Genomic DNA, 26,494 nt, shown 5'->3' with positions numbered 1-26,494 from the left:
ACTGCTCAGCCCGGCAAAGGGTCATTTATTGATCTCAGAGTGTAAAAGCACACAAGAGATTTCAGTTTTAATTAGAGGTCTCATACAAGGGCAGCAGTTTTCCCCACCATTTTTCACTAGCACTAGTTCTTGCTGGGGGTATATTTGGTGAATGTGAGGAGTTTGCTTTTACTCTGTCTCTTTGGGTGAGTCAGTATTCTTTGAATTCCTAAAGTATTCCTGTTTTAAAGCAGCCTCTAGCAAATTATTTTTATTCTTCTCTTCATCTAATTGTTTCTGTAAAATCTCCACTAGGTTTTGAAGGGAATCTATGATTGCTTTCTCCTCCGTACATCGCTTTAAGCGGTGATCTATAGCTGCCACAAGGCATGCTCTTAAAACGGAGCAGATTATGATTTTATTTTGGCCAAATTTAAATCTAGTCTCACGTTGTAAAGAACACACTCTATCAGTTACATTATCCAAATTAAACCAGTTATTTTGAGCCCATTCTTCGTCTCCCGGAGAGGGCTGGGCATTATGTTTTGCTAGCAGAGCATAAAACGCAGCTTTAACTTTTGCACTGGGGTTTTCAGTCATTTTATGAAGGGATAAAAACCGCTACAGGGAGGTAAAAGTTAATTACACACTGCGACACACACAGCTTCACTGTGTCTCCCTTCGCTTCCCTGGGTGGGTGAAGAGACCAAATCTGCTTGGGAGGTACTCCTTAAGTTACTTATGGTTGTCTCTTTGCTACACCAAGCAGTCTAAATTCACACACACACACACACTAAAACAGTTCCCCCTTTTACACTAAGAGATCTTTTGCGAAAAATCTGAAGACAGAGCCTTCAACTGAGGATGGGGTGCTTTTCACCCAGGCATGTGCAGTTTGCGGGAAATTCGAGTCACCCCCCTTGCTTTCTAGACACCGCTCACCCTTTTCGGGGTGTCGGGCTAGGTGCGGCTGGGGCAAAACTTCCTTCCCCTATTACAGACTACACACAACCTTGCAACCCCTTGTGTCTGTCAAATCCTGTCCGTGATGCCAGTTTAATGTCACAATCCGCTAATATAAGCGGGGGTCGTGATGGTTTGTTTATCGATCTCAGGGCGTAAAAGGACACGAGAGATTGCAGTTTTAATCAGAACAGTGCACCTTTATTAAGTGCCCACAACACAGTAACGCAATAGAAGAGAGAAAGAGAGAGAGAGAGAAGGAAACACAGAGAGGAAGAAAAAGAGGGGGGCAATAGCTACCAACAGATGAGACGAAGTCCACATGGTCTTCCGCCAATAGATTCGTCTTCTTTCCGTGGGGAGATCTCAGACGCGGTTATTTCAGAAAGTCCCTTTATGTCCTTTTCAGAAGTGAGGGGCAACTGGCCAAGAGGTTGGGAAACCTACAGCTGTTGTTATGGGGTCCGTTGCTTTGGGAAATGGGTACAGGACAGACGTACAAGACAGGTGTACAGGACAGGTCATTCCTTTCCCCTTCAGCGCAGTCCTTCACACCTGGGAAGCATGAACGGCACAGTCCATTGCAACCTGCACTAATTTTCCTCAGGAATGCGTACCAGTTCCCAGTGGGCACACCCACAGGCAACACTTGGCAGACATCCCACCTCAGCCAGGCCAGGACTCCTGTGCTCAGTCTCTGTCCTCGGCAATGATCCTGAGGCAGATGAGGGATCTTTGGACTGTCTCTTACACTGTTTCCAAACTTGGCTCCACACCGGCTCATGGTACCTAAGACAACAAAACAGAAAACGTGACTATCGCCCTCCAGAAGATTAATCCCCAGGGCACCTCTACACTGCTGCCCCAGAGCACCTCAAATCATCCGACTCTGGAGGTGGCCTGGAGAAGACCTGCAAAGTGAAAAGGTACAAGCTTGGCACGCCGCCGCATACCGCCCGCCTATTAGTCGCCCCACCTTAATGCCAACTTGCCTGCTCGCCTCTGTTCCTTGGCACGCCTAGGGCGGCGGCAGCACCTGCAAAGAAACAAAGCAAAAAAACATGCAGAGAGACTGAAATCACAACCTCCCCACTCCGACTGAAGTATGCCACACCGATACCTTAAGCTTGCACCCACCTGGCCACTGGCATTCTGGGCCGGGACATCTTGTGAGTGGACCGCTGAAAAGGAACAAACAACAATGGATGCTTAGAGCTGAACCAGACATTGATATTGGAGCAATACCAACTCCTTCTGTCCACCAGTCACCTTTTACGTCACTCCATCAACCTTAAACATCAATATCCGGCTTTACTACCTAAAAATAAAGACAAAGAACAATGCTGTGACGTAGCCACCATTTACCCTTGCCCTACAAACACAAACGGTGACTGACCTTCCTGCGGGAACCCCCTCACCCGGTGTGGGGCGCTCTGCCACGGATTTAATCTGTCTGCCTCTGAAAGATAGTGATGACAAAAGTCAAAGGGTTGCATGAGAACTTAACAGCTCCAGCCATCCTGTGTCAATCTAGGAATGCCACCTAGAGGCCAAACTACACTCTACACTACAAATTTCAAGTCCCCGAGCCTTGTCCTATTACACCTATATGCCAGACGGTGCAGCAGGGCAGAGCAGCTCCAGAGAAAACCCACACAGGCACCCGTGATACAGCAGATGACAAATGCAGGGAAGCAACGAGGAGAGAAAACTCTCGGTGAGAAGAATGACCGCAGCCACATCGAAGGGCTAAAGCAGAAGACACGAGACACCCAGTAGAGACAGAACACACAATAGACAAGCTGCACAACGTGCACTGGGACTGCTCTGCCTGGCACGCCTCAGCGCTGTGATCGAAAGGGAGACTTGCCCTTTAGGGGCCCTAAAGGGGCCCCTTCTTAGACATCCCCATCTCTGAAACTGACTCAATAGTCCCTCCCGGCGAGCCCTGACCCGACACCCCGCTTGCATCCCCTCAACTTATCTCTCGGACATCCAGGGATGCGAATCCTCCTCAGGTGCAAAAGAAGGCCGCTCACCGTCTGGGAAGCTCCTGCCGTCATCGGGCTGTTGTCTCTTAGTCGGCTACGATAAAAAAAAAACCAAACGTCAAGGCCTGAACTTAGCGGGACGTGGGCCACTACAATTCTTGTACTCACCATCGCCTAAGATGGCCGGGGTCCTCGGGCCGCACGCTTCGGCCGCGCTCCGAGGCTGACGCCACCGTGGCAGGCTATACCTGAGCTACGAGGAGACAGGCCATGTGGCATTGCTGAAACCCGAGTGGACCCTCGCTCCTCCCTCCCTCCCCGACTCGCCGCAACTCCTCGGCCGTTGCCGAAGGCTACCCGGACGGCACCGTCACGTGGAAAAGGTCAAGGCTTCATCGCAGAGCTTTGCGATACTTGCGGAGGGGTCACGAGGGCGGCGAGCCGGGTCCGTCGGCCGTTCTGCGAGGGGGTTCGGCGTAATGCAAGTGGACCGCCTAAAACGCACAAATGACAATGGATGCTAAGGGCTGCACCAGAACTTGGCACCCAAGCAAGAACAACTTTTTCTTTTCAGCGGCCACTGCTTACCTCGCTCACTTGACGTGGACTGCTGAGATCCGGCTTTACCTCCTAAAAATGAGGACAGGACAACAGTGGAACAGAGCCACTGCGTTACACTTGCCCTGCAAACACAAACGGCAACTCACCTTCCTGTGCGAACCCCCTCACCTAGTATGGAGCGCTCCACCACAGATAGAATCGATCTGCGTCTGAAAGACAGTGATGACAAAAGTCAAAGCGCTGCATGAGAACTTAAAGGCTACAGGCACCTCGTGTCAATCTAGGAATACCATCTAGATGGCAACTACAGCCTACACAACAAATTTCAAGTCCCCGGGCTTTGCCCTATCGCACCTATAATGCCAGACTATGCAGCAGGGCAGAGCAGCTCCGGGCCAAACCCACGCTGGCCCCTGTGACACGGGACGTGACCAACAAGGGGGTGCAACACGGAGAGAAAACTCCCAGTGAGAAGAAAGGCCACCAGTCACCTCTAAGGGCTAAGGAAAAAGACACACGATGCGAGAAGCCCAAAAGACGCAGAACACACGATAGACGAGTGACACGACATGCACCGGGACTGTTCTGTCCTACGTGCCTCAGCATTGTGATCAAAAGTGAGACTTTCCCATCGTGTGGCCTAAAGGGGCCATTTCTTGGACATCCCCGTCTCCAGAGCTAATTCAAAAATCCTTCCAACGAGTCCTGACCCGGCACATCGCTCTCATCCCCTCTGTGAGGCGTAGCCCTCGACTTACCTCTCGGCTGTCCAGGGATGCAAATCTGCATCAGGTGTGAAAGAAGGCCACCTCGCCATCTGGGAAGTTCCAGCCGTTGCCAGGCTGTTGTCTCTTAGTTGGCCACAAGAAAGAAAACCAAACGTCAAGGCGTGAACTTAGTGGCACATCAGCCAGAACCCGACAGTTCCTCTACTCACCCTCTCCTAAGAGGGCCAGGCTCCTTGGGGGTCGCACGCTTCGGCTGCGCTCCGAGGCTGACGCTGTCATTGCGGCACATACCTGGGTTAAGAGGAGACAAAGTGATGCGGCATCACTGAAACTTGAGCGGACCCTGGCGCTTCCTCCCTCCCTCCCGGACTCGCCGCAACTCCTCGGCCGTTGCCTTCACGTGGAAAAGGTCAAGGCTTCGTCGCAGAGTCCCGTAATACTTGCGGAGAGCTCACGGGGGCGGCGAGCCGGGTCCGTCGGCCGGTCGGCAAGGGGGGGGGGGGGGGGGGGGCGGTGTAATACTAGTGGACCACCTAAAACGCACAAAAGACAATGGATGTTAAGAGCTGCACCAGAACTTGGCACCCGAGCAATAACCGCTTTCTTTCCACCCGTCACTGCTTACCTCGCTCACTTGACATGGACTGCTGAGATCCGTCTTTTCCTCCTAAAAATAAAGACAAAGAACAATGCTGTGACGTAGCCGCCATTTACCCTTGCCCTACAAACACAAACGGTGACTGACCTTCCTGCGGGAACCCCCTCACCCGGTGTGGGGCGCTCTGCCACGGATTTAATCCGTCTGCCTCTGAAAGATAGCGATGACAAAAGTCAAAGGGTTGCATGAGAACTTAACAGCTCCAGCCATCCTGTGTCAATCTAGGAATGCCACCTAGAGGCCAAACTACACTCTACACTACAAATTTCAAGTCCCCGAGCCTTGTCCTATTACACCTATATGCCAGACGGTGCAGCAGGGCAGAGCAGCTCCAGAGAAAACCCACACAGGCACCCGTGATACAGCAGATGACAAATGCGGGGAAGCAACGAGGAGAGAAAACTCTCGGTGAGAAGAATGACCGCAGGCACATCGAAAGGCTAAAGCAGAAGACACGAGACACCCAGTAGAGACAGAACACACAATAGACAAGCTGCACAACGTGCACTGGGACTGCTCTGCCTGGCACGCCTCAGCGCTGTGATCGAAAGGGAGACTTGCCCTTTAGGGGCCCTAAAGGGGCCCCTTCTTAGACATCCCCATCTCTGAAACTGACTCAATATTCCCTCCCGGCGAGCCCCGACCCGACACCCCGCTTGCATCCCCTCAACTTATCTCTCGGACATCCAGGGATGCGAATCCTCCTCAGGTGCAAAAGAAGGCCGCTCACCGTCTGGGAAGCTCCTGCTGTCATCGGGCTGTTGTCTCTTAGTCGGCTACGATAAAAAAAAACCAAACGTCAAGGCCTGAACTTAGCGGGACGTGGGCCACTACAATTCTTGTACTCACCATCGCCTAAGATGGCTGGGGTCCTCGGGCCGCACGCTTCAGCCGCGCTCCGAGGCTGACGCCACCGTGGCAGGCTATACCTGAGCTACGAGGAGACAGGCCATGTGGCATTGCTGAAACCCGAGTGGACCCTCGCTCCTCCCTCCCTCCCCGACTCGCCGCAACTCCTCGGCCGTTGCCTTCACGTGGAAAAGGTCAAGGCTTCGTCGCAGAGTCCCGTAATACTTGCGGAGAGCTCACGGGGGCGGCGAGCCGAGTCCGTCGGCCGGTCGGCAAGGGGGGGGGGGGGGCGGTGTAATACTAGTGGACCACCTAAAACGCACAAATGACAATGGATGTTAAGAGCTGCACCAGAACTTGGCACCCGAGCAATAACCGCTTTCTTTCCACCCGTCACTGCTTACCTCGCTCACTTGACATGGACTGCTGAGATCCGTCTTTTCCTCCTAAAAATAAAGACAAAGAACAATGCTGTGACGTAGCCGCCATTTACCCTTGCCCTACAAACACAAACGGTGACTGACCTTCCTGCGGGAACCCCCTCACCCGGTGTGGGGCGCTCTGCCACGGATTTAATCTGTCTGCCTCTGAAAGATAGTGATGACAAAAGTCAAAGGGTTGCATGAGAACTTAACAGCTCCAGCCATCCTGTGTCAATCTAGGAATGCCACCTAGAGGCCAAACTACACTCTACACTACAAATTTCAAGTCCCCGAGCCTTGTCCTATTACATCCATACACCAGGCTATGCAGCAGGGCAGAGCAGCTCCGGGACAAACCCAAGCAGGCAGCCATGACACAGGAGATGACAAACAAGGGGACACTACGAGGAGAGAAAACTCTGGGCTAGATGAGCACAAGGACCAAGAGAATGAGGAATGAGATGACCTAGGTGAGACCAGCGGTGAGCCGACTAGGCTCCAAGAACCCTGGCAGAAGAGGACGCTAACAGAAAGACTTAATCCAAGAACCGCAAAGATGGATGCCCGAGAATTGTATGGGCAGAATCCTCTAGCTGTCTTCGCATTCTTACAAGTCCTCATCCCCTGTAATGGATCATTGTGGTGCACAGCTGTCGATGCAGCTCAGAACAAGACCTGAAAAGACACCCGACTCAACATTGCTAAAGAGACGCAATTCTGATGAAGTTCCAAGCTCAAGAGTCAAAGGATCGATGGTATCAGCACCACACTGAGGAACACCAAGAGAAGAGATGCTAAGAATAACGCCCAGCGTTTGCAATAAGCAGCTCAGAGGGCTAAGACAAAAGACCTGTGACACGAGATGCCCAAAAGACAGAGAACACACAATAGACAAGTGACATGCACCAGGACTGCTCTGCCCTGCACACCTCGGCATTGTGATCAAGATTTTCCCTTTATGTTGGCCTAAGGGTCCCCTTCTTGGGTATCCCCACCTCCAAATCTGACTCAAAAATCCCTCCTGGCGAGTCCCAACTCAACACTCTGCTGTCAGCCCATCTGTGGGTCACAAGCCTTGACTTATCTCTCAGATGTCTGCCTCGGGCACAAAAGAAGGCCGCCTCGCCATCCGAGAAGCTCCCGCTGTCATCGGGCTGTTCTCTCTTAGTCGACTGCCACAAAGAAAACCGAACAAACATCAGTGCATGAACTTAGTGGCACCTCAGCCAAAACCCGACAATTCCGCTACTCACCGTCTCCTAATAGGGCCAGGGTCCTCGGGCCGCACGCTTTGGCCACGCTCCGATACTGACACTGTCATTGCAAGGTATACCTGGATTAGGAGGAGACAAGGTGATGCGACATTGCTGAGACTTGAGCAGATCCTCACTCCTCCTCCCCCTCCCTGACTCGATGCAACTCCCCAGCCGTTGCCAAAGGCTGCTCAGAAAGACCCTTCGAACGGAAAAGGTGAAGGCTTGGTCGAATAGTCCCATAATATTTTCAGAGGGCTCACAAGGGTGGCGAGGCAGGTCTGGCAGCAAGGAGGCTCGGAGAATACAAGCAGACCACCTAAAACACACAAATGACAACGGATGCTTAGAGCTGTACCAGAACTTGACACCCAAGGAATGACAACTTTTTCTTTCCGCCTCTCACCGCTTACCTTGCTCACTTCATTTTGACTGCTGCGATCCGGCTTGACCTCCTAAAAATAAAGAACAATGCTGTAACGTAGCCACCATTTACCCTTGCCCTGCAAACACAAACGGCGACTGACCTTCCTGCGGGAACCCCCTCACCCGGTGTGGGGTGCTCTGCCACGGATTTAATCTGTCTGCATCTGAAAGAAAGTGATGACAAAAATCAAAGCGATGCATAGGATCTTAATAGCTCCAGCCATCCTGTGTCAATCTAGGAATACCACCTTGAGGTCAAACTACACTCTACATTACAAACTTCAAGTCCCTGGGCCCTGTCCTATTACACCTATATGCCAGACGGTGCACCAGGGCAGAGCAGCTGCAGAGAAAACCCACACAGGCACCCGTGATACAGCAGATGACAAATGCGGGGAAGCAACGAGGAGAGAAAACTCTCGGTGAGAAGAATGACCGCAGCCACATCGAAGGGCTAAAGCAGAAGACACGAGACACCCAGTAGAGACAGAACACACAATAGACAAGCTGCACAACGTGCACTGGGACTGCTCTGCCTGGCACGCCTCAGCGCTGTGATCGAAAGGGAGACTTGCCCTTTAGGGGCCCTAAAGGGGCCCCTTCTTAGACATCCCCATCTCTGAAGCTGACTCAATATTCCCTCCCGGCGAGCCCCGACCCGACACCCCGCTTGCATCCCCTCAACTTATCTCTCGGACATCCAGGGATGCGAATCCTCCTCAGGTGCAAAAGAAGGCCACTCACCGTCTGGGAAGCTCCTGCCGTCATCGGGCTGTTGTCTCTTAGTCGGCTACGATAAAAAAAAACCAAACATCAAGGCCTGAACTTAGCGGGACGTGGGCCACTACAATTCTTGTACTCACCATCTCCTAAGATGGCCGGGGTCCTCGGGCCGCACGCTTCGGCCGCGCTCCGAGGCTGACGCCACCGTGGCAGGCTATACCTGAGCTACGAGGAGACAGGCCATGTGGCATTGCTGAAACCCGAGTGGACCCTCGCTCCTCCCTCCCTCCCCGACTCGCCGCAACTCCTCGGCCGTTGCCGAAGGCTACCCGGACGGCACCGTCACGTGGAAAAGGTCAAGGCTTCATCGCAGAGCTTTGCGATACTTGCGGAGGGGTCACGAGGGCGGCGAGCCGGGTCCGTCGGCTGTTCTGCGAGGGGGTTCGGCGTAATGCAAGTGGACCGCCTAAAACGCACAAATGACAATGGATGCTAAGGGCTGCACCAGAACTTGGCACCCAAGCAAGAACAACTTTTTCTTTACAGCGGCCACTGCTTACCTCGCTCACTTGACGTGGACTGCTGAGATCCGGCTTTACCTCCTAAAAATGAGGACAGGACAACAGTGGAACAGAGCCACCGCGTTACACTTGCCCTGCAAACACAAACGGCAACTCACCTTCCTGTGCGAACCCCCTCACCTAGTATGGAGCGCTCCACCACAGATAGAATCGATCTGCGTCTGAAAGACAGTGATGACAAAAGTCAAAGCGCTGCATGAGAACTTAAAGGCTACAGGCACCTCGTGTCAATCTAGGAATACCATCTAGATGGCAACTACAGCCTACACAACAAATTTCAAGTCCCCGGGCTTTGCCCTATCGCACCTATAATGCCAGACTATGCAGCAGGGCAGAGCAGCTCCGGGCCAAACCCACGCTGGCCCCTGTGACACGGGACGTGACCAACAAGGGGGTGCAACACGGAGAGAAAACTCCCAGTGAGAAGAAAGGCCACCAGTCACCTCTAAGGGCTAAGGAAAAAGACACACGATGCGAGAAGCCCAAAAGACGCAGAACACACGATAGACGAGTGACACGACACGCACCGGGACTGTTCTGTCCTACGTGCCTCAGCATTGTGATCAAAAGTGAGACTTTCCCATCGTGTGGCCTAAAGGGGCCATTTCTTGGACATCCCCGTCTCCAGAGCTAATTCAAAAATCCTTCCAACGAGTCCTGACCCGGCACATCGCTCTCATCCCCTCTGTGAGGCGTAGCCCTCCACTTATCTCTCGGAGGTCCGGGAATGCGAATCCAGGTCAGGTGTGAAAGAAGGCCGCCTCGCCATCTGGGAAGTTCCTGCCGTCACCGGGCTGTTGTCTCTTAGTTGGCTACAAGAAAGAAAACCAAACGTCAAGCCGTGAACTTAGTGGCACACTGGCCAAAACCCAACAATTCTTGTACTCACCATCTCCTAAAATGGCCAGGGCCCTCGGGCCACATGCTCCGGCCGCACTCCCAGTCTGACGCCGCCGTCACAGGGCATACCTGAGATAAGAGGAGACAAGGCCACGTGGCATGGCTGAAACTTGAGGGGACCCTCACCCCTCCTCCCCCCCTCCCCCAACTTGCCACAAATCCTCAGCCATTGCCAAATTCAACGTGGAGGGCACCTTCAAATGGAAAAGGTCAAGGCTCCGTCACAGAGTCCCGTGATACTTCCAACAGGCTCACGATGGCGGCGAGCCGGGTCCATCAGCCGGTGGCAAGGCGATTCAGCATAAAAAAGTGGACCACCTTAAACATACAAACAACAACGGATGCTTAGAGCTGCACCAGAACGTGGCAACCATGCAATAACAACTGGTTCTGTCCACCGGTCACTGCTCACCTCACTCATTTGACATTGATTGGTGATACCTGGCTTTACTTCCTAAAAATTAAGACAAAGAACAATCTGGTGACATAGCCACTGTTTACACCTCCCCTGAAAAGCTGAATGACAATGGACCTTCCCGGGGGAGACAGGGCAAAACAAAACGGAAAGGCATGTACCGACATAGGGTCTGAAAGCATGGCATTGCCGGATTAGTTTCCATCTGAAACCGCTTGACCGTGACCTCTTTCCGCAAGGGCCTCTGTCATATTGGACCAGCGGCTGGAATGCTTCAGACCACCTGTAAAACACAAAAAAACAAAGGATGTTTATAGTTTTATTACTAACACATTAAAACTCCGGTAACATCCAGCTCTGTGCTGGAATCAATACTCATCTCAGTCACCAATACTCATCTGGCTCATGGTGCCCCCGGTACCAGTACCTGGCCGTACCAAGCGCTTCGCATCTTCTAATGAAACAAAGAGCCAAACAACGGGGTAAGCATTGAAGAAAGTCAGGCTGGAGCTTGGGCTTCAGGTGCCAACCCACCTCATTGCTGTGCTCCTCTGGCCTCCTCCATTTGTGTCTGGTTTACATCCTATCCCTCTGCAAAAAAAATTATTTGTCAAAGTCACTCAGGCACACAGGGAAAGCTTCGCCTTCCCCAAGTTCTCATTTCTCAAAGCAAACCATCTAGGAGCCGCAAACAGCATGCATTAAAACAAATGACTAGAAAACTGCGAGACACTGCAGTACTTCTCCCATGCCTCCACCGAACCTTGCATGAACTGGCTGCGGTTGCTCCATCCGAGGTGTGGCTCAGGTGGCTAAACAAAGCAAAAAGTTCCCCGTAAAGTCTTCTTTCTACTCCACCTACCCCCCCAGTCTACTCCACAGGGCAGAGCAGTTTCAGGCTAAACACAAACTACACATTATACTACAAACAGTGTGACACTAGGATGATAAAAAAAGCTCTCAGGAAGAAGAATAATGGCAACGACCGAGACAACGCCAAAGAGATGACTGATGGTATGGCGATGGTGGAGGCTCTACGGAGCAGAAGAAAAAAACTGTAACAATGACCTGTGAGAAGGACTGTTGGTCACGATGATCAAGATGGCTGCGAGACAATGCTACATTCAGAATGTTCCCCATATCCTTACAGTCTTAGAAGCCCCAGGACATGACAGCTCACGGCTGCAAAGGATGGATGGCAATAGAGCCAGGAACAAGGCCTCAAAAGGCATCCGACTCGACGCTTCTGAGATGCGATTCCAAGATGGGATTCCAAGATGTGGCTGAGCCCGCCGGTAAAAGAACAAATTATATTGGCATCATGCCGATAAAGTACAAATATTCAAGAACCTAGAGATGGCAGCCAATGCTTGTAATAAGGCCCTCAAAGGGAAAAGGCAAAGATATCTGATCCAAGGGATCCCAAAAGCATGCTAGACAGCACAAGACTGAGGGGAACTGCTCTGCATGTCCTACGGTTGCAATCAAAAGTAGAGCTGCTCTCTTTAGCTGTCCAAAGAAGCCCCTTAAAGGGCATCCCCTTTCCCCTCTGCTAATTTTTAAATCTCTCCCAGGAATTTCTAACCCGCTGCTCTGCTGGCATCCCATCCCCAGGTTGTGGCACCCAACTTATCTTTCAAATGATCCGCGATGTGCATCCGCATTGGACGCGAAATAAATCTGCCTCAGCCATCTTGGAAGGCCCCGCAATTGCCGGGTAGCCTCTTGGATAAAAAAAGAGCCAAAATCAATAGACGAGTTTAGGAGCACATGGGCCAAATCCCAACAAGTCAGCTGCTCGCTCGCTCCTAAGTGCGCCTAGGTCCTCAAGTCTCTGGCTTTAGCCCATGTCAAGGCTGTGGCTGTTATTATGATGGGCACCTGCATTAGCGAGAGACAAAGTTACGAGGCATTTCTGTGAGTGCAGTGGATGCGTTTGTGGGCCGTAAGACGCACGTAAATGCATCTGCTGCACGTGTAGAAAAGCTTTAGGGGGCCCCAAATGGACACTGTTTCCTACTGTGCTGCCTTCAAAACCTCCCCACAATAACCCCTAGTCCAATACCCTGCACACCCCCTCCCTCTCCCAGTCACAATCCTTGACTATTAGAAGCCTCGATCTCAGTCATCATCTTTGACATGGGGCAAATCCCTTTTGGGACACAATGCATTTGCTGAAAAAAACTGAAGTATCGCACTCAACGCAATCTGGAATTGCGGGAAGTTACACAACTCCTAAAAAAAAATACAAGAACAAAAACAGAAATCGCAAAAGCACCTTATCACCCCTGAATGCACAACCAAAAATTGTGAACTTATATACTCTCTGTGTTCAATGCTATCTTCTTCACAGTGCCTTTAAGGCCTCTGATGCTTTAGATACCAAAAGCACCTACTGAAAACAAGCTAAGCTGAAAGATCCCTTTCATTGAAATAAGAGGAAAGCTCTTGTCACAGTCACTCCCAGGGAGGGAATGAAGCCCTTTGCCAAAGGCTGGGGTTGATATAGCTCTGGCCGGGCCCGCCTCTCGATCCCACAATGCCCAGGAAAAGGGAGGAGGCAAATACCGCAAGGTATAAAAGCTCTTGGAGGAGCAGTGGTCATTTGGCTCCTCTGACTTAAATTCGAGATGAGTAAAAGGCTCAATAGAGAAGAAAACTCTTCAGGGAAATGATGACACTTTCTTTTTTGCTTCAACAACATCAAGCAAAAGGGCAGAAAACCGGTAAGAAATAAAACATTGTGTTTTGGCAGCACAGCTAGATAACTTGGATAATTTGTTCCTAACTTGGATAAATATTCCTTAGTGATTAATAAGTAGTATTCCACATGTGACTAAGGTAGAGAGGAATAGTAATTGTATGAATGATGTAACTCTCATTGAGATCTCTAATTAGGGCTATATACATTAAAAATAAAAATAAGAAAAATTAATACACTCCCAGGTGGCATTAGGGTTACATCTGTGCCAGACTCGCTCCCATATGACATTCAGTACCGGGGCTCGGGTAGGAGCACCCTGAAACACAGATTTAAATCCTTAAAATGCTCAAAAAGGGAGAGCTTCCTTCAATTGAGCTCCTTACAATGCGGGAATGGGCACCAGTTACCTCCACTTAAACTGATACAGTGGCAAATAAATGGCTTCTCCCCTTCAATTTAATCCCCTAAACTATTGGGAAAAGAGGGGTTTCCTCACTTTAAATCTCTCCAGTGATGGAAAAAGGGGGATTTTTCCTCAATTCAAACCTTTAAAAAGGAGGGACAACTGGGCTTCCCCCTCAATTTAAACCTTAGGACAATGAAAAGGGGGAAGCTACCCTTAATTCAAATGCATAAAAGAGCATTGTTGAGGTTTTCCCCTTCCATTTAAACTGGAAAATAATGGACAGTGAGGATTCCCTGTCAATTTATACTCCTGATGGCATGGAAAATGCAGGGTTTCCCTCAAATGAGACCATTAAAATGACAGGGGAAGCAGATACCCCCCCAATTTTAACACAGACAATTATGGAAAAAGGAAGCTGATTATCTCAATTTAAGCTCCTTTTCTCCTAATAACTCTCTCTTTTCTGGGGGCACTGGGGAGGGACTGGGGGCTCTGAAGAGGGGCTGATGAGATGAAAGGGACCTCACAGGCTCCCCTGCCTGCTCAGGTGCCGCCCCTTGGCACAAAGGTTTTTCCCTGGGCATTTTCTTGAAGCGATGTTCTGTACCCAGGTGCATCCGGCCAACTTCCCAGCTCCTGCCGGATGCTGTGACCATTGTTCCCGGAGGGGCTCTCGAGATGCCTCCGTTGGCCCCTCTCGACCAGCAGCTCCCTGCATAGGTGTGCCCAGGGAATCCTCTGAAAGCAGCCTGTGGCAAGAGCCGCCCCCTCCTCATTCTCACTGGTCGCACCTGGGGCTGCTGGATCTTGGAGTGCAGGGATGAGGCAGAGAATGGTCCTGCCGGTTGTTCCCTCCCCTGCGCGGGCCATCGTCCACCCCCGAAACACCGGGGTGTTTCGGGGCTTTCCTTTCCGTGGAAAAGGACCGGCCTTCTCGTCCGGGTGCCCGTGGCCAAAACTGGGATCCTGCCTTCAAAATTCCGTATGTCCTAGACTTGTAACTACCAAGGAAATTCCCCACAGATCACAAGCAATTACCAGTAATTTCTCTTCCATAATCATTACTGACTTGCGTTTCCGTTGAAGTGTTTGACGCACCCCTTGAGGGGTTGGGGGTTTGGCCGGGTTGTTTATGGCTGATCCTGGCAGGCACGCCCATCACCAGTCCACCCTGAATTTCAGTGAAATATTGATATTGTTTATAAATACTCCCTCTGCCTGCTACTCGATCTTTCCTTGTGCATCTGCAAGGAGCAGATTGACTCCATCCTTTGATCCCAACTGCAGCTCTCCGGCCCAAATGCCGGTCCTCGTGGACACAATCTAAGCAGAAAACTACTATGTGTTTGCTTTTGAAGTAAAAGTCTTATTGCATCTGGCTGTACAATTAAAATAAATACCTGTGTTGATGGTCACTGTAAGAAAGCTTTTCAGAGGATAAAATATCCATTTTGGTAGCACAGATCCCATTTTGACAATGTTGCATTCTTGTGGGTTTGGGAATCCTGCCTGTATAAGACATCTGAAAATTGGTATTTTGCAAATTGATATCTTGAAACAGAGTCATTTTGATATTTTGGAACTTGAGACTCTGCTATTATGAAATGGGAAAAAAAAAGGTATTTTGGAACCTGGTAGTTTGCAATTTTGAAACAGGGTAACTTTGGTATTTTGGAACTTGGTCATCTGGTATTTTAAAACTGAGATTTTGAAACCTGGTTTTCTGGTATTTTGAAATTTGGGTTTCTCTTATTTTGAAACAATGTTATTCTAGTATTTTGGAACCTAGTTTTTGGTAGACTGTTTTTTTAGTATTTTTTAAGATGAGCTTTTAGTATTTTTGTAATCCCAGGGTTTGGTTTTTTGTAATCTGTGCTTGGCAGGGACCTGGGACATCCTAACTGAGTCTCTTGGCTTCATTTGCTGTCTTCCACTACAATTAACCTGGCATGGAAACTGTTAAATAGCAGACTATATGATGAGACACCTCCTGAAACAAATAAATTGCAGTTAAATGTCTCTTCCTACACTAACACCTGGCCCAGTTTAAATCCATATTTAGCCCTTAATCAGGGGGGATGGGGAAGCAGAGGTTAAATGATTTACTAAGAAGTTTTTTGTTAAAAGCAATGCATACAGCTTGCTCAACACTTATCGTGCCTACCAAAGCAAGACGAGAAGATAGTGGACTATTGATAAAGGGAAGGAATCTTGACCAAAGATCCTGTTTTTAACCTAACTCAAACCAGTCTTGAAGTTTAGACTTGGGCCAGGGACATAAAGAGCATGCACATGGAAGCAAGGTGAAAAGTTCAGGATGAGGAAGACCCTTTACTTCATCTGAGGAAGACTCTTATTTCATTCCGGAGACCCCTGCCCACAACCACCAGACAACACTGCACAAGTGCAGCGCAGACATAAGTGACTTTTGGGCTCATTGTAATACAAAGCGAGGCTAGGCAATGAATAGGTATAGGCATATTGGGAAACTTAATGAATATGGAACTTGTAACCCGATATATACCAAGCTGAATGCAGCTGTCGGCATGCATGACTTTGGAGGAACTATTCCCCCATGTGTTCCAGTGCTGGAATAAACATACCTACTTTACTATTTATTCCAGCAGTGGAATCTTTTCTGCATATCAGCCTGACTCTTCCTCTCCTCCCATTTCCCACCACTCCACTCAGGGCTTTCCACACTCACTCTTTTCCTCCCTCAGTGGCATCACAGCAGAACACAGCAAGGTTTTGGCTGGCACTTGAGCTCTCCAAGTTGATCTTACCAAGAACTCTTCTGCTTTTCACTGCACCAGCCACAACAACATTTGCTCACTAAAATAAATGCTTTCCACAATGAACTGAAGGTGCAAGGGAACAAGTGCTGCACAGCAATATTTTTCAGCCTGAGGACAAAGAAATACTTTCTAAGGTTTGGATCCTGTTCCAGTGCACCGGAACCAAATCAATCTGCTTCTACTCTGAAAACATCAGCAACACCAAACCGAGCTGCCAGCATGAAGCACCTCACTGTTCCTACCCTGCCTGTGCCTCACACCCTGCTTCGTCGTGCCCTGCTCTACCACGCTACAGACTGCCGGGAGCAAGATTCATCCTTGAGAATCGTCACACTGATATCCTTGAACATTCCAACCTCAATGCCAATATTGTAGGAACCTCCTGCATTCCATTCCCTAGTACAGCAACAAGAAAAAGTCCTCACCCACCCTGCATCTTCAAAAAATAGTGTACAAGGTTTAAATAAGCCTTGTGGTTTGAGGGGGACCATCTGCCCAAAAAGCCCAACTCTGCATCCAGATGAAATGAACACCACCGTTATAAACATACTATAATACTGGCTTCTCGCAAGTATAAAAGTAGGTATTATATAATGTTAGAAATGCTTTTTGCTGTGTGGATGTGGTTTTCTCTCTTTTTAGCAAGAATGTTAGCAAGTGTGACCAAGTAAGATAACCTCCAAGCGAACAGAGGATGAGGCCCGAGAAGCTGCTAATCAACACTTTGTCCAGGGAACAAAAGGGCCCAAAGGCTACTCCGCCCGAAGAACGGGCGGCCAGGAGAGTCCGAGAGCTGCTATCACCGCTCTGCCCGGAGAGACGAAGAGGCCCAAAGCTGCAATCAGCCCTGACTGTCTAGAGAATTAAGAGATCCACCCTACCATCGACTCTTACCTAGTGAGCCCAACCCCAAGAATCAAAAGAAATAAAACCGCAAGGCAGAAGAGTACGCATGCTTTAAAAAGGCGGAACCAAGGAGTGGCCATGCAGAACAGCTCCGGGAAAAGTTTGAATATTAATCGAGAACAGACAGTAAAAATAGTATAAAAAGGACTCACCTCGAGCATCAGGTGTGCTCTTGGCAGAGCGCCAAGGCATCCAGCCATTACCCCTTTGCTTTATTTTATGTGTCTCTTATTGTCTTTATATTAAACCCTTTAAATTCTCACAGGAGAGTGAACCTCGTTTTTCACACCACAAATAGATCAGTGAACAACAGATGCACGGCACACTGTCAGCTTGGACCTCCAGTTATCTCCACCCCTGCCGCTGGATTAACACAGCAATGGAAATATGACACCACGAAGGTCTCATGAGAGAGTACAATATACATGGAACACCGCTTCCAGCAGGCACCCACGTTGGTATTTAAAGGCGTGGCTCAGTTAAAGAGCAACACCAAAAAAAGTCCCCAGGCAAAAAGCCTGGGAAGTCGGGGTTGGGTTTTTTCCAATCTTCCTTTCAGTGACTTTTGCAAGCAAGCTCTGAAGCGGACAAGCCACAAGCGTCCCCCAGCGTCCCTTGCCGGGACTCGGGCCGGGCTGGCGCCGTTCCACGGTGCGAGGGGACCGGAAAAGCCACGCGACCCACGGCACCGGCGGCACTCGGCGACCGGGGGCGACCCCGCGCTCCCGGACCCGGGCGGAGCGCGGCTCCCGGCACGGAAGCGGCTCCTCCGGCAGGCGGGGGCGGCCCCGCGCCGGGAGAGCCCCGCCCGCCCCCGGCGCCTGCCGAGCAGCACCGGGCCGAGGGGGACCCGGCGGCGCCCGAGCCCCGCGCACGGAACGCACGCAGCGGGCGGGACGACAGGGAGCGGCTCGGCTCCGCGCCTCGTCTCCCGCCTGCCCGCCCTGACAGCGCTCGCCTGGGCTCCGCACGGCTCGGACCGCGGCGGCTCCGTCGGTCCCTGTCAGCAGCCCAGTCCCCAAACTGCCATTCCTCCTTAGAAGGGGCCAGAAAGGGCCTCCCCAGGGGCCAGGAGTGCTCCCGCGCAAGACATTGGGGGCCGAGGCACGGGCAAAAGCGCCCTCAAATGCAGCGGCACGCCCCCATCTAAACCCTTCAAATGCTGGAAGAGCTGGAGTTTCCTTCAATTTAACCCCTGGAACTGAGGCAACGGGCAGTGTTTACCACAATTTAAACCAATACAATGGCAAATAAATGGGTTCTCCCCTTCAGCTCAATCCCCTGAAATATCAGAAAGAGACGGGCTTTCCTCAAATTAAATCTTTCAAATAATGGGAAAACGGCGATTTTTACCTCAATTAAAACCCTTAAAAAGCAGGGACAACAGGGCTTCCCCCTCAACGTAAACCTCAGGATGATGAAAATGCGGGGGGGTTACCCGCAATTCAAACCCCTAAAGTGGCAAGACCCGTGCTCTCCCCTTCCATTTAAAGTGGAACGTGGGAACTCCCTATCAACTGATAACCCTAACACCATAGAAAAGGCAGGTTTTCCTTCAATCAATACCCTTAAAGTCACAAGTGAAGGGGCATCCCCCCAGTTTAAACACAGGCAATAACGAAAGAGGAATTTCTTCCGTCAATTTACACCCCTTTTGTCCTCGCAACCCCCTTTTTTTTTTTTTCTGGAGGTACTGGCGGGGGAGGAGGGGGGGGCGGGCGTGTCGAGGGGTTGGCAAGATGAAATCAAAAGGAAAAAGGGGAAAGGAGAAAGATCCCCCTTGCAAATCCACACCGTGGCTCACCTGCTACTCCCCGGCACAAAGGTTCATCCCTCGGCACCTCATTTAAGCAACGCTCCACATCCAAGCGCTCCCCCAGACCCTGGGAGACGCTCTCACCGTCCTTCCGTGAGAGACACCCCCCGCCCCCCAGGAGCCCGGCATAAGCGCCTCTCTTCCAGCATCGCCGTGCAAAAGTGAGTTGAGGAAACCCCTCCTAAAACAGCCCCCGGCAGGAGCCGCCCTCTCCTCACCGTCACAGCTCACACCTGGGGCTGCTCTGACCCCTCATCATCCTCACAGCTCACACCCGGGGTTGTTGCCAGTCCCAGTGTGAGGGCAGGTGCAGAAAGGATTTGCTGCTCATTCCCTGGACAGCTCATCCTCTGCACCTGACACACTGGGGCACCGGGCTTTCCTTCCTATGGATAACAGATATTTGATGCAAGTTGCAGGTGAACTGTCAGGGTTGGGTTTTGAAATACTTCTTTAACTATAAAAAATTCTGTAATTATGCATGTGATTTTTGACATTTGATATACAAGACTAAATCTCTTGCTGGTTTTCGAGTATTGCATTGAAAGTCCATGTACTTTCTCTTCTTTCCCTGTTCCAAGAGAGTTCTTTGGAAGCTTGTGTTATCTGTGAGAAGGTTGCAACATCAGAACTACTGATTCCAGTAGTTCTGGACTTGATGTATTGTTACCTCTATTATTGCTTAGATGCAGTGTTTTAAACAAAACTAGGAGGCTTCAAGAGCAAATTGAAGGAAAGGGTTGTAGAGAAGGGGCAGAGAAAGAATGTAGAGAACCTGATTTAGGATTGAAATCCATCAGTCTGCTGCTTCAGGCTCCTTACAGGAGGTGGTGAAGGAGTTTGGTAAGGAACTTTCATGTAAGCAGTAGTGTAGGTTTGCAGAGGTGTTTGGCAGCACCAAGGGAATTTGCTACAAATCATACCTCTCAAATAGCAATTTACAACAACACAATCATCCCAGTTTTTATTTCAGCCCTAAGCTCTATCTGAAAATCATCAACCAGAGGTATTTGTGCCACTGCCGGAGAGTATCTCAGGCCTCTGAGCTGAGCTATAGGGCGGTTTGTTCTTCCTGGAAGTTCTTGAACAGTGAAAGTGCTCCATAAGCACTTGTCAAATAATAGCCTCCTGTGAAGGACAGCAAGGGAAGAACGTCTCAGAGTGGTCTCAGTCACAGGTACAGACCGTTTTCTTTGAGATGTATAAATACATCCAGAGAGGCACCCAGACACACACACGGATATACAGAAAGTCCCTTTATTCTATGGCCAAAATATTTACACACAAAAGGAAAACAGCTCATTGGCCTGCAAAACGCTGGAGGGTGTATTCTCAGCCACTGAGACGCATTCAGTGGTTGCATGTGCTCCATATGATACAGCGGTGCTTACGGCTGGGTCCACTCATGCTGAGGAAAGCCGATTCCTTAAATGACTCCTGTCTCTCCTTTACTCCCACGTGTTTATTCCTCTACTCTTGGAACACCAGCTTTATTTTAAATGATTATCTAACAGTGTTTTGTCTTCTTCCCAAGCTTCAGAGGTGGATGAAATAAACATGGCTGCTTAAACAAAGTAAAAGACAATCTACCGGTGTTCATCAACATCAAAGCAACCGCTCTTAGTGGCAATAAAGCAACAACTGAGTGTGAGATTTGTACTCTGCAATCATCCCAAAGGGTTGCCTTTGTTTTTAAAACAACAACTGGTCTGTCACCTTTGTGGCATTCCCCATAATGTCCAACTCATTCGGGAGATGGTGTATACAGTCCTGCATACTCCACCTTTATTACACAGAGAACAAACTAAAGCCACAACAGAGTTGCAATGTACAAAAGAAGCTGCAGGTCACAAAGTAAAAGAGTCTCGACGGGAGGTAACGGTCCGCAGCAACAGGAGACCCACTGTCTGTCTTATCTTTTCCAAGTCAGCCATTTGGGTGGGAGTGTCCAGCTAAGAGGCAGCACAGTCTGTTCAGAGGCGTTCAGAGATGCGTTCTGTACACAGGGTAGTATTTTCTGTATTACCGACAGTGTCCCCTCTCAGCCTTTAGCTTTGCAACGAGATTGACACACAAAATTCATGTGAGACCCATTAGATAAATTGGACAATACATTACAGTTGAAATGCACAACCCCAAAGCACTACACAATTTTTTCTGCACGGTAGAGCTGAGCTAGTGCCAAAGACAGGCCCAGCCTATGGACAGACTTCCTTTGCGGCATTCATAATAATGTGACTTAACACTCCAGGAAAACTTTTGGCTTTTCAAGCGTGTTACTGATCTCCAGCTTCACATCTCAATTATTTTCCATGCTAAGATTCCTAACAATGTGCTCAAGGATGCTCTGTACACCAAGCAAGGAGCACACTAGTGCCAGATTGGAGGAATCGTGGCATGAATTCTCCCAGGCATAATGGCATGCAAGAGGATACAGCAACTTCAGAAAGCCAAGATGCAGCAGGAATAGGAAACACATACATATACCTAAACACGCAGCTAGGCTTGGCCGCAAGAACCTTTAAACTTTCTCATAAACTTTTTAGATTCTGGGGCCTACCAGAGCCTTGCAGAAAACTTGTTTGTTAAAAATGCTACCATGGAAACAGCAAGGAGGCAGATTTCCTTGCTTCTAGCAGACTTAAGTCCTCATGCAAGTAATGCCTCAAGAAACACATTCCTAGGGCTCAGAAAAATACTTGGTGAGAAGCAAATATTGGAAAGAAGCAAAGATCATTAAAAGGGAGCAATATTTTCGAAGCACTTCCCCAAAGGTACAAAGAGTCCCCCAGAAGTTTTCACACAGCACCTAACCCAAGTCTCATTATGTGCCTCACAGTGAGCTGAGTGCTGCTGCCCCATAAGTACTCTCAGGAAATTTTTCAGGCACAAAAGGCTAAGGCCATTGGGCACCTGCACAATGGATGTCCTTGCCTGCAGAGTCAAAACGGGTTAGAAACAATGTATTTGCTCGTAAAGCAATGCACAGCAGCACATTTTCAGGCTGCTGGGGCTTGTGCTCTGCGAGCTACCGAGCAGTGGAAATGATTAGGACATTGTCCTGCTACACTACTAACATCACTGTCATTAGGTCTCCCCTTAACAGGATTTCTACTCAAACAAGAGGGACAGCAACTGTGCTGTGAGGAAGAACATCCCCTCACTAGTCCTTCAGGGGGTTCTAGTAAAAATAAAAAAAATCCATTACCTTCTCCATACACCAAGGATGGATCCAGCCACTCTGTCATGTATTCGATTTCAGTCTCCAGTTCATCACACTGGGCTAGGGCCTATGTCAACACAGGCAGGAAGTCATCAGCTCCATACGGCCTCGCTGGGTTGAAGGGAATGCAGGCAGTGAGAGACAAACCACACTTTTTCACCAGTTCCCGTGTTTGAAAGGAAAGCACTCTTTTGTGCCTTCTCGAGCCTGCATGTCTGTATTACTCCAGAACCCCCTGGAGTCACCAACGTGCAGCAAAGAGAACGTCGCCTGACACTCACTGCTCAGGAGACCGGCTCAATCCTGTCCTTCCAACAAGCACGAATCTTACGATGCACGCCTTGAGGCATGCAAGGGAAATTTAGAGAGTGGGCTCACCTTGGCACCAGCTCAACCAGTGAACTGGTGGAAAGGCTGCCATGCCAGACACCTGCACCGCTCTCATTGCCTGAGAGATGATGGATAGGCGTTTTCTTTATACATCCAGGGATAACATCCACCTTCTGGAAGCGTCCAGACACCAACACCAGTCTCTAAGTATGAATCCCACAGCAGAGAAGCCCAAGTATAAAAGCCTATTAGATTTGACAAGGAAATTCAACTCATTTCCTTGGCAGAGAATAGTCAAAAACACCAGTGAGCAATGGCTCCTGCACCTGAAGGGAGCCTACAAGAAAGATGAGGAGAGACTGTAAGGGCCTGGAGTGACAGTGACCCACAAAGACCGTGCTGTACCCAGGCCCGTCAGTGGTCCTGGCACTTTTCCTGCATTTTGATTTTCTGTTCAGAAGTCACTATGTGGCCAAATCTCTGGGTCTGGCTAAACGGTGCTTAGTGCAGAACTGATGTGATGGTCACTCGGAATCGCCCAGAGCAGGAGCCAACTTGCAACTCTGGTGAAACTCAAGTGACACCAGCTGAGGCACACGCTCCAGATAACACACTGTGGGTGGGTCAGGGGCAAATGGTCAGGGCTTACCTTCTCCTGGTTTGAGGCCCGGTTTGGCAACAACACAACATTCCAGTGCAGGATCAGTGCCAAAGGGAAGGGCTGCGCAGATGCCCTGAGCCCCAGTCTCTGCATCAGCAGCAGTGGGTGGGTGGAACTCACCTATTTCCAGATTCAAATCGATTTGTTTGTCACTCCTGCTAGTTTCTAGGCTCTGAAAGCTCATTTCATCTGTTGAGTGACAGCACTAGCTGGTCCATGGATTTAAGGAAGCAGATAGTCTTTGGGAATGTGCGTTGCCATTTGAGACTTGTCCAACAAAAGGGGCACAGGGGGACAGGAGGAGGACAGGTGTTAGGGACCGAGTCCGGAGAGCTGGCCACATAAATGACATGTACACAGATACGATTAAGCATCATTCTCCCCTTATTGTTCAACTATGCCAACTTACATCTACTTTTGCAAAGATTCACGCCCAGGCCCTCTAGATGGCCTCTAATGAGGGGGGGAGCCAGGCAGCTGTATACCTTGCCAAGGACTCTCAGGGCTGCCTGCAGTCAGGGGCCTGTTCAGGGGCTTTTCCTCAGCAACCCTGGGTTGTCCAATCTTTCCAGGGGTATCATATGCCCTTGTTCCATAAGGAATCCCTCTACAGACAGGGAGTTGTCACCGGCCCCGTGCTCATGGGCTGCAGGGGACACCTGCACTGAGGAGGAAATGGAAATGGGAAAGAGGGAAATGCAACTGGATGGGACGCAACTCTGGCACCACACCTCCTCTTGTTCCTGCTGTCCTGGAAAGGCCCAAGTAAATCCAGTCCCTCAGACCTTGCATCCCTGAACGCCAGGAGAGCCGGTGTTTTACCCAGATCCCAGTGCCCTGCACGGCTGCGCTGACACGAGCGCAGGCCGATCGCTCCGCCCAGCACCATCCCTCATTTGCCTCCCACGGCTCCCCAAGCGGCCCCAAACCACCCCAGCGTGTCCATGCCGGGGCCAGGGCCTGCCCCGAGCCCGACCAGAGGCTGTCACCCAGCCCTGCACCAGCTGCCACCCCTGGGAGAGCTGGGAATGCACTGAGAGCTCGGCTCCCCGGGCTCCCCAGCACCCAAACCGGTCCTCAGACACACAGAAATGCCCAACCTGCCCCTCTGGGCACAGCCAAACACCACAATTCCATCATCCCCAAGGAACTCTGGCACTTGCCTCTTCACCTCTGCCCATTTCCAGTAGCCGGGGCTAGGACCGGCCTGTCAGAAAGAGCATTCCCTAGGCAGTTCATCCCAGCCCAGAGGAGAAGAGGAGCCTGTCCCTGACCCCCACCATGGGCAGGACAAGGGGGGCCCTAGCTGGCTTTGCCTACTCCAACACCAAAGCTCTTGGTCCCAAAGATGGGGCGAGTTCAGTGGTTTTTCCTGTCCTGAAAGAGAGCAGAAAAGGGAAGTTAATCCCACTGTGGAATCCAAGACTCCTGCATTTCATATTTCTGCTCTGATTGCTCACCGTGCAGTTTTATCCAAGGGAAAAAAAAGGAGAATGACACCATATCAAATAAAAAGTTGATTAATCCACGTAGGGGCTGTAGAGAGAAGGATACAAAGGAACTTTTCCATGATTTTGGGGCTTGAAGAGGGAGTGAATTTCCCTCGAAGCTGGGAAGGGCCTGAGGATGATAAAGCAAAGGAGCAGCTTCATCTCTCCCTGGCAGAGAGCTCTGGGCTCCATTATGGATACAAATCAATCCCAGCAGGATTTCAAAGGGTTTCTTTAGGATGTCAGGTCCCTCTTTATCAGATCCCTGCTGGGATTCAGGGCCTGCCTGGTCACGGGGTGCTTTGATAAGGGCTGGATTTAAATCCCAGATCTGAGAGCAGACATGAAAGTTCCCTGGGTTTCTAAGGGTTGAAAAGCTCGAGCTGGATTCGCTGCAGAGCTGAAAAGTCAGGATAAGAGAGAGCAAGGAGTGGCCAGCAGGCTCAGGCTCCTGCTCACGCCCCTGGGATCCATGGGATCCATAGGATCCGTGGCCTCTGGCACGCTGCTCCAGCACCCTGCAGGGTGACTGACAGCCGGGCAGGGGAAGGAGCCACCAGCAGCTCTGCGATGTGCACCATCATTCACCTTGTACGTGGCCTAAACAGCCACCAAGCACCGATGGACTGACTGAGCCGAAAATATCGGAGAGATCTCAGTTTGCACTCCAAATTCCCTGCAGCCTGTTCCCTTCCTGATCCATCCCTTGAAGCAGCAAGAGTGGAATTCCTCCCGTGGTTGCTCTTTCCCTCCTGTTTTCCACGCAACAAGAAAAAGCAGCCACGTGAACAGGAGTAAAAGCCCCAAACCCACAAAAAAGCACATTCTCAGCATCACTAATCCCTGCCAAATTGCCAGGAACCTTCCAAAACTACATCCAAGCTTGGAAACAGGGAGCCAGTTGTTTGTTTAAGCAGCTATTGATCCAGTCTCTTCCAGCTAATTAAACTATTCACTATTTAAACTCATTAAACTGCTCATCCTGCTCCTGGCAGCCAGAGGCAAAGAAGAAATCGTGTCTAGATTAAATGGTGATGGTGAATGTGCCCATGCCAGTCCTTGGAGAGGTTGGAATTGCATCCCTGTTCCTCTGCTCTCTTTTCCTTCCTTTTTCCTGCAGTGATTCCCACCCGGATTCCTCAGCTCCAGCTCTCTGAGCAACCTCAGGGGGAGCATTTCATCCCCTTGGAGCCAACTCCATTTGTTGCATCCTTCATGCCTCAACCACCCCTAAAAGCAGGGAAGTGCTGATGGGCAGTGCAGCTGCTTCCACTCGGGAATGTTTCCAGTGGAACTGGGAGGGAATTCTGAGAAGCTTCCACCCACTGCACGTTATTGCTGGATAAAAGGTGAGGCAGCAACAAAGGGAGATTTCAGCAAGACAAAGTCCAGACAGAGAGGCTGCAAGTGTTGCTGGGGCTGCTAAGCTGGGAAAACTGCAAGGTCAGGCTGTGGGAACATGGATTATACTGAGGTCTGGAACCCGTGTTGGGAAGAGAGGGAGAAGGAGAAGGAGGAGAAGGAGAAGGAGAAGGAGAAGGAGAAGGAGAAGGAGAAGGAGAAGGAGAAGGAGGAGAAAGGGCCCAAAGTAACTGCACAGCGAATTTCCTCACCATGAGCCAGGCTCATTCCCTGAGCTGACCGATATCTCTGAGCTCCCCTTCATGGCACAGCCCTGCCAGTAAAGAACAGAAGTTCCTGCTGCTCCCAC

The 26,494-nt window shown here is 50.2% G+C and overlaps 5 long non-coding RNA genes across 7 annotated transcripts; all 5 read right to left on the bottom strand.

Moving 5' to 3' along the window:
- Positions 1 to 1,169: 1,169 nt before the first annotated feature.
- LOC125321106 lies at positions 1,170 to 2,008 on the bottom strand. The gene is made up of 3 exons (XR_007201455.1): positions 1,816 to 2,008; positions 1,608 to 1,731; positions 1,170 to 1,497 (listed from the first exon to the last, which is right to left on the bottom strand). It is a non-coding gene; the product is annotated as an uncharacterized LOC125321106 (long non-coding RNA).
- A 78-nt stretch (positions 2,009 to 2,086) lies between these two features.
- LOC125321102 lies at positions 2,087 to 2,370 on the bottom strand. Its single transcript, XR_007201450.1, has 3 exons — positions 2,339 to 2,370; positions 2,212 to 2,260; positions 2,087 to 2,123 (listed from the first exon to the last, which is right to left on the bottom strand). It is a non-coding gene; the product is annotated as an uncharacterized LOC125321102 (long non-coding RNA).
- A 6,759-nt stretch (positions 2,371 to 9,129) lies between these two features.
- On the bottom strand, positions 9,130 to 10,502 carry LOC125321105. Of its 3 annotated transcripts, none has more exons than XR_007201452.1 (6): positions 10,447 to 10,502; positions 10,229 to 10,352; positions 10,024 to 10,103; positions 9,797 to 9,946; positions 9,233 to 9,295; positions 9,130 to 9,155 (listed from the first exon to the last, which is right to left on the bottom strand). It is a non-coding gene; the product is annotated as an uncharacterized LOC125321105 (long non-coding RNA). The 3 variants fall into 3 exon arrangements; XR_007201454.1 differs by having other exon boundaries at positions 9,134 to 9,155; positions 9,255 to 9,295; XR_007201453.1 differs by lacking the exon at positions 9,130 to 9,155 and having other exon boundaries at positions 9,203 to 9,295.
- A 146-nt stretch (positions 10,503 to 10,648) lies between these two features.
- On the bottom strand, positions 10,649 to 19,260 carry LOC125321104. The gene is made up of 3 exons (XR_007201451.1): positions 19,068 to 19,260; positions 10,877 to 11,040; positions 10,649 to 10,732 (listed from the first exon to the last, which is right to left on the bottom strand). It is a non-coding gene; the product is annotated as an uncharacterized LOC125321104 (long non-coding RNA).
- Positions 19,261 to 20,322: 1,062 nt separating this feature from the next.
- Positions 20,323 to 23,856, bottom strand: LOC125321107. The gene is made up of 2 exons (XR_007201456.1): positions 22,288 to 23,856; positions 20,323 to 21,131 (listed from the first exon to the last, which is right to left on the bottom strand). It is a non-coding gene; the product is annotated as an uncharacterized LOC125321107 (long non-coding RNA).
- Between the last annotated feature and the right edge of the window lie 2,638 nt (positions 23,857 to 26,494).

The sequence above is a fragment of the Corvus hawaiiensis genome, unplaced genomic scaffold (assembly GCF_020740725.1).
Source record: "Corvus hawaiiensis isolate bCorHaw1 unplaced genomic scaffold, bCorHaw1.pri.cur scaffold_82_ctg1, whole genome shotgun sequence".
In the NCBI taxonomy this organism is placed as follows: domain Eukaryota; kingdom Metazoa; phylum Chordata; class Aves; order Passeriformes; family Corvidae; genus Corvus; species Corvus hawaiiensis.
This window is presented reverse-complemented; position numbering and strand designations above follow the sequence as displayed.